Source organism: Schistocerca cancellata, chromosome 6 (assembly GCF_023864275.1).
Source record: "Schistocerca cancellata isolate TAMUIC-IGC-003103 chromosome 6, iqSchCanc2.1, whole genome shotgun sequence".
Classification (NCBI taxonomy): domain Eukaryota; kingdom Metazoa; phylum Arthropoda; class Insecta; order Orthoptera; family Acrididae; genus Schistocerca; species Schistocerca cancellata.
Genome location: NC_064631.1, coordinates 75,019,734 through 75,032,741, shown reverse-complemented (window position 1 = coordinate 75,032,741; position 13,008 = coordinate 75,019,734).

Genomic DNA, 13,008 nt, shown 5'->3' with positions numbered 1-13,008 from the left:
TTGACGTCTGCGTATATTTTTCATGCGCCTGTCTGCGAGGCATCGTTATTGTCTAACTGAGTACATGATATGAAATTTGGAAACATTTTACGCCTTGGTATCGTATGTCCCGTGTTTAATATCCTTTCCAGTTGCCCGTTGAAACTGCGCTGCAGCGTCACATATTCATCCATCGGCCACCAAAGTTTACGATTATGAATTTTATGTCGATACGCATATGAATATGAATTTGCTGCCAATTTTCATAACTCCTTTGAGATGCGTATTTTTTGTTTTTTTGGCTTAGAGTTTGTGTAACTGATGACAGATGAAGTAAAGAAAACACCAGCAGCATACAGGCAACAGCAAGAAACGCATTTTTAATCGAAAAATGTTTTACCACCGAATATAAATTTAAATGTTAGGAAGTGTGCTGAGTGTATTTGTTTGACGAGTGTTATATGTAAGTGAACTAAAATCATAAAAACTGCGGCACTAACAGAAACAGGCTTTTGAAATGTGGCATTAAGGTGCTGACGAGAATATACAATGAAGCAGCACAATAGCTGGTATAGGGATGTATATTCAATTACAGAGATACGTAAACAAGCAAAATACGGCGCTGCAGTCGGCAATGCTTATATAAGACAACAAGTGTCTGACCCAGTTGTTCGATGACTTGCTGCTGCTACAATCGCATGTTATCAAGTTTTAAGGATGTCTAAATGTATTGTTATGGTCGACGCACGGGCGATGGGACACAGCATCTCCGAGGTAGGGATGAAGTGGCAAATTTCCCGTATGACCATTTCACGGGTGTACCGTGAATATCAGTAATGCGGTAAAACATCAAACCTCCGACACCACGGAAACTGGAAAAGGACCCTCAACAATGGGACCAACGACGACTGAAGAGAATCGTTCAATGGTTTTTTTTGTGTTTAGTGCGTCAACTACTAAGGTCATTAGCGCCCTTCCCAGATTTCAGTACTGCGCCATCAACAAGTGTCAGCACACGAACCATTCAACGAAACATCTTCGATATGGGCTTTCAGAGGCAAAGGCCCACCCGTGTACCCTTGATGACTTCACTACACAAAACTTTACACCTCGCCTGGGCCTGTGAACACCGACATTGGACTGTTGATGACTGGAAACATGTTGCGGGATTGGACGAGTCTCGTTTGATATTGTATCAAGCGGATGGACGTCTACGAGTATGGAGACAACCTCATGAATCACTGGACCCTGCATGTCAGCAGGGCACTGTTCAAGCTGGTGGGGGCTCTGTATCGGTGTGGGCGTGTGCAGTTAGAATGATATGGGACCCCTGGTACGTCTAGATACGACTGTGATACGTGACACGTAAGTAAACAACCTGTCTGATCATCTGCATCCATTCATGTCCATTGTGCATTCCGACTAATTTGGGCAATTCGAGCAGTGCAATGCGACACCCCACACGTCCAAAATTGCTTCAGAGTGGACAGTCCAGAAGGATTCATGGTGTCAGTTCCCTGCAGTACCACTTCAGACAGTAGTCGTCCCTATGCCACTTCGTGTTGTGGCACTTCTGCACGTTCGCAGAGGTCCTACGCGATTTTACGCGGGTGTACCAGTTTGATTAGCTTTCCAGCGTAGGTTGGTCACGTAACCAATGAAGATGTGCTGCGACGATTCGGGAATAGAAGAGCTCTAAGCCACAACGTGGCTAAAGAAGCTACATACGAAAGGCGACCATCAACAATGGGCCAAGACGCGGGCTACATAACACAGGAAACCGAGACGTTACATCCAGAATGTGGTATCGATATCCACGATGCCACGGCGTAGGTATAGATACTTAAGCTGGCACTACGAGCGACACCGACCATAGCGCCCTCTAGCAGGCGCTGTCCAGATCTATGAACTCCCCTGCAGATTCTGCCCATTTCATGAAGAGCAGAGGGCCGGGAGACTTCGCTTCAGCTTTGCTCTACATACGACGGATTTAAGGCTTGCTCATCTTTACAAAGTTATGTATGTCCTGTATATATTCATGCGCCAATAAACCAGTTTTACTTTCTTGCAGTATCGACGTGTATTACCTTTTCCTGCTCCTACTCACTTCCTTCATTCGGCCAACCATTCTGTTTTCAGGAGCAGACCCACGCACCGTCTTTCAGGCGGGATGCAAAACAGAACACCACGGTATCGGCAGTAGAATAGCCTTGAAGAGCTCGATAACTCAGAGCTACCGTCAATCCATTACCAATCTATGGTACTAGAAAAGACGACACAGAGAGATGGGGCTGGCAAGACCGAGACGACGCCAAACTTGTCCCAAGCAGACTGGGCTAACTGTGAAGGTGGTCCACTGATGGTTGCAACAGGCAATACGGTAGGGGTGGCGCCTCTTTAAGTTAGCACTATAACCAATGCCGGCAGACACGACAGAGCCACACAATGTGCCAATACAAATTCAGATGACATAAGCTGCCATGTGCGATAGAGATAAGAACATAGAAACGAAGACGAGCATATTGGCTTGCCTCTCTCAATATCAACCCCATACAGTCGCAAAGAAGGATGTATTTACTTAAATTTGTGCTATAAACGGCGGACATAGACATCGTCGTCCTACAAGAAGTGTACAGGTGTCGTGGCGTGGAAGCAGTGAGACCTTGGTAGGTGGCTGGAGGAAGTTGGCACCACATCTGCACACACAGGTCACTCAATTCTTGTAAATTCCGGGGAGGGACCGATGAACTCTGACATGGTGGTTCACATTCTAGATGTGTTCGATCGACTTCAGATATAGGGAGTTGAAAGGCCGACACATCAACTGAAACTCGCCAATGCGTTGTCCGAAACAATCTATCACTCTCCTGGCCTTGTCGCATGGCGCATAATCTTGTTGAAAAATGGCATAGCCGTCAGAAGACATAATCATCATGAAATTGTGCACGTGCTCTGCAATCAGCTTATGACACTCATAAGCCATCATGGTGCCTTAGACGTGAATGTTCGACAGACCGTAATAGAACCGCCACCAGCTTGTCTCCATCCTGCAGTACAGGTGTCAATGAACTGCTCACCTGGAAGATGAAGCATTCTCGCACTAGCATCGGCGTGGTAAGAAAGGTATCGGGGTTCATCAGACCATACAATGCTCTGTCACTGCGCCAACTTCCAATGCCGATGGTCGTGTGCCCATTTCAGTCATAGTTGCTGACGTGTTGTCAACATTGGTATATGCACGGGCCGTCCTCCAGAGGCCCACCGTTAGGAGTGTTCAGACTCACTTGTACTGTGCGTAGTATTAAAACCTGATGTTAATTCCGCCACAGTTCGCTGCCTGTCTTGTTTTACCAGTCGGCATAGTCTACGACGTAAGACAAGTGTAATGAGTGGTGACCACCCAATCACACGACGTCTGGACATGGTTTCACCTTGTTTCCACCATGTGTTGAAGAAACTCACCACAGCACTTCTCGTACACCCGACAAGTCGTGCAGTTTCCTAAATATTCGTGCTGAGACTCCAAGCCGTCACATGTGCCCTCGTCCAGACTCACATTGATTGCGCACATTCCCCATTCCATACATGAACAGCACACTCACCAATGCTACATGCAACATGCGTGTGTCTGACTAGCAGTCATTCCGGCCAGGTGACTCTGCTATGGCCGTTACGGGCTTATATCGATTGCAAGTCACTAGTCGGGATGCTCTGGCTGATCAGAGTTTGTTACACATAACGTTAACACTGAGGTCTTCAATGCGGGCTACGTCAACCATAAGCCATTTAATGTATGACGTCCCTCCAGCAGCAGCGGGCGTGCCGGAGTTGCGCTCCTTGGAAATTGAATGTCGCTGACCTCAGAGACAGTCCTTACTTGGAAATATTGCAAACGACACCTTACGGCGTTTCCCGAGACCCTACATTAGCGCATGGTTTGTGCCAAACTGGTGCTATGCTGTGAAATGATGACATATGGCCGTGAGCAGGCAGGGTGACGACGTCATACGATGGACTTCTGTTTCACAGTGCTATAGGAGTGCACTGACCAAGCACTTTCTCCAGAGTGGCAAGTCGGGATACAACGAACTAAGGCCGATATTAAACCCATCATGCCACCTCGGAGGTGCATTGCTGCAGGCATGGACACTAAACTAACTTACAGGAGAACACCCATTAATGTATAATATCATCAAAAAAGCAAAAGACGATGAAGAGCCCTGATACATGCACTAAATGATGGCACACACCTAACGTCGCAACAAGGAATAGGCAATGACTTTGTAGAACATTACTGTCAATTTGATGCTGTAGTGGTTATCGAGGTTACACATACGATTTTCGGCACCATTGAACCAGAGATGGAAGCACTGCTGACGAAGAAGATTGCTGAGGATGAAGTGAAGGAGGCCTTTGATAGGGGAGCAGTGAATAAATCAGTGGGACCTATTTGAAATTTTATAGGAGCACCAGCTATACTATGGCATCCTGAGTGACTGGTGTCTGTCAGGAATTAATAACAACATCCAGAAGGCGCTTGGTGGCTATCACGATATGATCGCCCTAGAAAAGACGTGCCGCCGCCATGCAGCACTATTGTCGGTAGGTTTTGATCAAGCTTTCAATGGAGTGAATCTAAGTCTTGATGCACAAGCGGTTTCCATGGTCATTTATCGCTATCATGACGTCGTCACTCCACCATGATTTCTCCATAGTCCTCCTGCAAGGGTGTACGACGAAATCCCTCATTGTATCGAGATACGACAGACAATGGTGTCCCCTGTCTATGATATAATATGTGACAGCCCTTGATCTGTTACTCTGTGGCTGTCGTCACTGACCGGCAAGACTGAATTTGTGATGATACACATGTAAGTGTAAAGGATATACTGATGGCCTGGTGCTGGCGTCTGATGATAACATGCATGTGGCTTTAGATTGGATCCAAAAATATGGAACGGCCACTAGCAGCCATATAAATGTGGACAAGTTGGTTGTTGACGTGTATCGGTGTCAGGCTATTGGAAGAATATGTAGCACAATTTATGGCTCATTGGTACTTTGGAATGCCTAGGAACTGTTGTTACCAATGGCATATGTCACACAACAGTTACAATTCTGTCAGACTGCCACAAGCAGTCTAGACAGGTGTCAACAGTAACCTGACATGGGCCTTAGACATCCTCCAGCAAGCACCATATGTAAACACCTATCCAGATTTACAGATTCTGCACTTTGCCCAAGTACTCCCGACGTTGGCTTGGCGGGAGTAGCGCAATTCTGATGGACATCATTTGGTTCCTTCATGAGTGCAGGTCTACTTTTTAAAGCCAGATACAAATCCCAGGTCCCTGTGTTGGTATGAGCTGACCAGATCTTGTACATGTTCACCAAAGAGTGGTGGAGCTATGCATCAGCACAATGTTAAAACTGTGGAGATGACATGAGGCTTCATTGACTAGAAATTTAATAGAAGAATTTCCAACAGTGGCTGTCTAGCACATTTAACAGTCACTTCGCCCTGTACACATTCTTTTTAGTATCAAACATAATTGTATTCAGATAGCTCTGCCAGGAACCAGACGAGACGCCTATCAGATACTAACTACAGGACAGCCTAGCAAACCCATTCTGAGGAGGTATCCTCAAATAAATCATTTTCAGATAGGTGTCCGGATACTTTTGATCACGTAGTGTATTAAAATTATCTTATAAGCAATCCTAAGATCATCCTACAAGTTGTCTATTGAGGAAGATATACTAGCTTAGATGGCGTTGATTACAACGCCTTTCATGCCCCCTAAAATTGAAATACATAAGTGCTTAATTTTTTTCTGGATATTTACGTGTTGTTAAAGACTAGTTTTAACAGATTATTCGGTAGTGACAGAATGTAATAACTCGAAACTGTATTTGTAAGAAAGACAGTCATGATCTATGATGTTGTATCAAATTATTCGCTGTATGCCTATAGTTTTAACTGATGGCCGATTACACAAAGAAACAAAGCTACTTACAACAAATATGACACTGTAATTCAGAATTAAACTGCCGGATGATTGAAACCATCTAACCTGCCCATTTTACTTCCTACAGAATGATGTCTGTGAAACTAGATTTCTTATGCTCTCACAGCTATGGCTGGTGGAAACATCGCCCTTCCAGATCTTTTACGATTCCACTGCATAACACAGATGCCAATATGGTATTACCTACGATTGGTCTCCGAATCAATAGTTATCTATCACGTACATAAGTTGTTTAGAAATTGCGTGGCGTGTTATGACAAAATACGATTGTTGTCTTACAGTCTGAGACACTTACTACTTTGGTTTAATGGATGCGGGCTGTAATTATCTCAAGAATACTTCTACTTCCAAATTAGACACAGATTTTATTAAATGCTTATCCGGACTCTGGGCTGCTTATTACTTATAGGGGGATCATGTGAATTCAGTATCTCTATTGTCAAGACGCACACACAGTAAGGCCCCTAATAAAAAGTAGACCTACAGGGAGGAGAGCAATTAACTGTACAAGTTCTATTTTCCCCTACGTTATGTTGCCTATCTATATCCGTCCTCAATACTGTTTTTCAGTTGTTTGGCCAATTTGGCCAATTTGAGTTCACATAATACTAGCATGTGCATTTATCCTACCAGCAACAAGTCCAGCATTACGTTATCGGTGCTTTGTAGAAGTCTTCCGGTTAATAAGGAGTGTTTTACAGCGACAAGGGATTCACTGCTACAACCTTACTGCTACGAACCTCATACTGCTACAACCTTATAACCACATAAGTCTGTTTCCTCTGGTGAGCTTGTAAGTGTCTGCGAGTTGCGACTGGCTCGCCTAGGTGGTCTATTGGGAAAGGATGGTGGGGCGGGGAAGACAGTGCTTGGCGCTTCAACTGTTAGCAACGTTTGTCTGCAAGGGCGCCAGCGAGTTACGACAGGCTTTTCTGTGCTGGGATACCCTCTCACTGAACCATTGAGCACCATCTGTGCCAGACGCCAGGGTGGAGAAAATTACACATACGTTGTGCAAATCTGTCTACCTCGCCTGGTGAGATGGTCAGGTGTAATGTCAGGAAAACATGCGGAGCTCTGTCATTCGCGACCTGGTGGTCACAATCGCACGATGAGTGGCATAACAGGATCTCGCCTCACTCGTTCGATATGCGAATTTTGGGGCGAGTTCCCCGTTATCTAGGTGTGTGCCAGACTTACATTTTTTCATCGACGTGTCGGGATCTGCTTGCTGATATTAACGTGTGGAGGATATCCCTCGGCCACGGCTGATATAGCTCCAATGCCTGACCCCAGACCGGAGAGGACTATACCGAAACTTTTTCGGCAGTTGTTGTGCAGTATGCGCAAACATCGGCGTTCTGGGCTACACGCCAACACAACCGAGTCTGAGCGACGGATTCCCTGTGTGCATGTTCATTCTCGTTTCTCACGTCAATAGAGGTGTATTTTGTAGTGCTGTGCTACACACATACAGAAACTTTGCTTGGAAGCATCAAAATGTTACTGTGACGTCCCATAATCTTGTAGTGTAGTGGTGCATTACCTACTGCTGTGTGGTATTTATCTTATATAAAGCATCTCTGGCTAGAAATTGGTAGCGCGTGTAGAATTCTCTATGACGCCACTATTTGTACGAATGTTTCATTTCCAACACAATGACGTCCAACACTACTAATCGTGTGGTGGCTTAGGAATGATAAATAAATCGGCAACATGCTGCATTGTTCTCAAATGACAAATTCACGACTTCTACAAACGCATCACGACGTGTCACAACACGGTGCGCAACTGTGATGTGATGTCTGGACGTGACGTGACGCATGTGACGTGACATTTTGTCTCTATGCGAGGCGATGTTGACACCGCGTTGACACTGATTGGGTACAATGATTGAGTACAATGTGTAAAACTGCTTAAGATACTAAAAATTGCATAAAATATGGGTTAATAACATTACTTACGTACCTGTGTCAGTGAGGCTTCTCCAACATCTACATCTACATCTACATCTGCATCTACATCCATACTCCGCAAACCACCTGACGGTGCGTAGCGGAGGGTACTTTGAGTACCTCTATCGGTTCTCCCTTCTATTCCAGTCTCGTATTGTTCGTGGAAAGAAAGATTGTCGGTATGCCTCTGTGTGGCCTCTAATCTCTCTGATTTTATCCTCATGGTATACGTATACGTAAGAGGGAGCAATATACTGCTTGACTCATCGGTGAAGGTATGTTCTCGAACCTTCAACAAAAGCCCGTACCGAGCTACTGAGCGTCTCTCCTGCAAAGTCTTCCACTGGAGTTTATCTATCATCTCCGTAACGCTTTCGCGATTACTAAATGATCCTGTAACGAAGCTTGCTGCTCTCCATTGGATCTTCTCTATCTCCTCTATCAACTCTATCTGGTACGGATTCCACACTGGTTAGCAATATTCAAGCAGTGGGCAAACAAGTGTACTGTAACCAACTTCCTTTGTTTTCGGATTGCATTTCCTTAGGATTCTTCCAATGAATCTCAGACTGGCATCTGCTTTACCGACGATCAACTTTATATGATAATTCCATTTTAAATCACTCCTGATGCCTACTCCAATATAATTTATGGAATTAACTGCTTCCAGTTCTTGACCTGCTATATTGTAGCTAAATGATAAAGCATCTTTCTTTCTATGTATTCGCAGCACATTACACTTGTCTACTACATTGAGTACTTACATATCTGCCTGGGTGTAGTCTCTGGTGGTGCCACGTAATACAAAACTGTTGTTAACAAATAGAACCCATTTATGTGGCATAACGTAGTTCTAAACAAATAGACAGAGGCTACAACCTCTTTCCCTACGCTGCCTAGCTCCAGAATACATCCTGTTATAAAACAGGAACATTGTGGGAAATTGGTGAAAAATACGTAAAATTTGGAATAATGAGAGTAATTCCATATCTGACTCGATGTGGTCTCCGCAGGTGTCACATAATACTGTTGTTGACAAATAGGACTCAGGTGACATAGTTTGTTATTAAGAGATAGACACATCCTCTTCCTATGCTGTCCAGCTCAATAATAACGCCTCACACTTACAGGATGCTTAATCTTCATGCTTCAAAGGGGCAGGGTGAGGAGAGATAGTGGGGGTGGCTGCTATTTTTATGACATGTGACTACTTTAGAATTATGTCATGATCTTAAATATAACTTGCACAGTTGCCTGGGTGCATCCCCTAAGTGACCTCGACCAATTTCTGGTCGTTCCCGGGAAATAGGGAATAGCGAAACAAGGACCTCCAGTGTATTACCTGATAGCAGTTGTCCTTATTTCGATATAAGGAACCAGTTATAACTGATCCAGTGATAAAAAAACAGCTGCAAAAGAATATAACATACGATACTCGTTCAGGTATATGGATCACATCCTCTGCTTAATACACGAACCACAAACAAAAATTGAAAAATTACATACTGACATCAACAAGGTACATAAAAATACGAAATTCACAATGGAAAGAGAAGAGAACAACCAAATAAACTTTCTGGATATAACAATCAAAAAGCAAAATAAAAAGCATATGTTTGAGATTCACCGTACACCCACAGCAACTGACGCTATTATGCCCCAGTACTTGAACCATCCACACTCACCAAAGCAAGCAATACTTGAACAGATGCTACATAGACTCAATACAGTTTCACTCAGCAAAGAAAACTACCAAAACGAACTTGAGATATTAAAGCAGATAGCCCAAAACAAGGAGCACAATAGTGCTATAGTCACAAAACTAAACAACAAAATCAGAAGTAAAATATAATAAAAAACCATTAACAACATCACAACAGGACCATACACAATCACAGTCACTCATTAACATGACAACTACACAAAATTATCAGGAAAACATAAGAGAAAAAGGAATGTGCCACATAATGACGTACAAACACAAACTCACACAGAACTCAGCAACGTTTTCAAAAGCAGGGAATAAACATTGCATACACAACAGACAATTCTATCAAAAAATACACCCCAAAACTGACAAAAATACGGATATATATCAGAAGCAGGTATATTTCAGTTACAGTATAACACTTGTGATAGTAGATACATAGCACAAAAAGGCAGAACATTTGATGTGAGATACAAAGAACACATTAGAGCCTGGAAGTATGGACAAACCACTCCAAATTTGCGGAACGGCTACGTGAACAAAGCCACAAACCAATCACTAGAGAAAAAGACAACAATATATCTAGAATCAACAATAAAAGACATCTCATAACCCTGTAAGAAAATTATCACATACAGAGAACCGAAGCAGAAAAGTAAACCGTGTTGAATGATCAAGTACACATACCAAACAACTCGTTGTTCACGCTAATAAATAAAATAATAGAGGAACTCCATAACAGAGGACTATTATCATGACAATAATGCCTCCCAACTCAATTTCCATTCACTCACTGGTCCATGAACGTCACCGCGAACATTTAACTAAAACTCATGGAAAAAAATCCATGCATGTACATTCTCTCTCTCTCTCTCTCTCTCTCTCTCTCTTTCTCTCTCTCTCTCTCTCTCTCTCTCTCTCTCACACACACACACACACACACACACACACACACACACACAAACAACAAACAGATATAAACGTCATACCAACAAATACGCGTTAGTTTCAGCATATACATCGTTCGGTTGGAAACATGTAGGTGTCTGGAAACAAACCAAACAGGATGAGTTACACGGTGAACTCAAAGTAGTTGTGAGTACATTAATGTTATGTGTATATAACTGACAGAAGACTGAGAGTGATAGTACATCACAAGAAGAAGTGCAAACTAAATGAAAGGTGGGATGAAAAATGTTCGCAACGCCAAGACATGCTTATGTTTTGTCAGTGGAACGGTGGTGCGAACAGATGCGAGGAAAAACCGATGCCAACTAACAACAGAAAGAACGATAGGTAGTCACCTATTTACATAAAAACCGAGATACATTTCAATACAAAAGTATAGCATAACTGTATCATTATAGAGTCCAATGACGTGTCTAAAAATGGAAAAATGCCGAACGCGTCAGTGAACATAAGATACAATGCAGCGACAGAAGGCGGTTTTTACTTACAAAACAAATATGCTGTTTAACATTCGATGTGATGCACATATAAGAGTGCAGACTTTCTCTCTCTCTCTCTCTGTCTCTGAGGGATGAACTGTCATTATGCATAAATTAAGCATCAAACAAGCAAATGCGAATAAATATTCAAGGCACATTAATCATCTGCTGCAACAAACTTCTACTCATAATAAAAAGGATAAAAAACTGACATATATGCAAAAGAATTAAAACATGACTTACTTTCTGCCTAATTCTTGTAGGACACTTGTTTTTGAAACAGTAATGTCTTGAATTAAAGTGCACCTTTCTCCACGAATTTTAGGTTTCTCAACATTTCATTGCAAAAAACTTTACCAACACGAACGCGCTTTCGAGCTGTTGAAAATCTGCTGACATTTTGTAGAAGCATTTATTCATAGGACATATGATTAATGAGCTGCTGGTTCAATTCGTCTCCTAGAATGGCTACCCACCATTTGTGCACTCATGTTTAGAACAAATAGAACACCTTCAACGACTAGAGATAGGACGATCATAGTCTCATGGAATGTACATTAGTATGTTGACAGGGGTTGTTTTGGGGAGGGAGACCAGACAGCGAGGTCATAGGTCTCATCGGATTAGGGAAGGATGGGGACGGAAGTCGGCCGTGCCCTTTCAAAGGAACCATCCCGGCATTTGCCTGGAGCGATTTAGGGAAATCACGGAAAACCTAAATCAGGATGGCCGGACGCGGGATTGAACCGTCGTCCTCCCGAATGCGAGTCCATTAGTATGTTCTGTAGAAATGATTAGCATTTGAGTCACCTCAGTTCAGCGTGTGTCCTGTTGTCTAATAGGCACACGTTCTGCCATGGACCCTAAAAATGGTTCAAATGGCTCTGAGCACTATGGGACTTAACATCTATGGTCATCAGTCCCCTAGAACTTAGAACTACTTAAACCTAACTGACCTAAGGACATCACACAACATCCAGCCATCACGGGGCGCCATGGGCCCTAATAACTTGTTCCATGCACGATGGCATTGACGTGCATTAGGTGCGAATGGCGTCCTTTGGTATAGCCATCCGTGCTGCATTCACCTGCTTCCAGAGTTCATCTCTGGTGGTCGGCAATTGGGCACAGGGCGGCATCTTTCGTTTCACCACATCCCACAGTCTTCTAATTGGCAAGAAGTCTGACGATCTGACAGGTCACTGCAAAAGCGGAACATCCAGTGGTGCTAGGAAAACTCGAGATCGCGCAGCAACATGTGGTCGTGCACTGTCTTGCTGAAAAATGGCATCTGGGTTGTTGTGAAGAAAGGGTATGGCAATGGTTCGCAGGATGTCATTGTCGTAGATCACACTGGTCACAGTTCGCTGGACACACACCAGTTGTGGTTTGTAGCTGTGCCAAATAATACCCCCACCACAAGGCCTTGAGTTGGCGCTGATTGTCTTGTTTGAATGCATTCACTGTGATGCCGCTCCCCCTGTCTGCGGCGAAGCAAAATGCGCAACATTTTCAAACAAACACAAGCTGGATACGACAGAATACACTACCAGATGCCACTGCCACCTAGCATGTTTCTCCACATTCGTCAAACGTAGGTGGAGACGTGGACGACGAGCAAGTAACCCACGCCTTAATAAACGGCGACGGACTGTCATCCCTGGTAGTGTACGATGTGTTACACTGTTCCACCGTTGCGCTAGAGCAGATCTGTCCTGCAATGCCATTTGGATGAGGCGTCAATCTCCTCGGGGGTGTGGTCTGTTCTGGTGCGACCTGACCCGTCTCGTCGTGTTCTGCGGTCTTCTGTGAACCCTTCTGCACACACCAGCTGCACTGCCGAAACACTTCATCCCACACGAGCAGCAATTGCTTGTATGGATGCATCA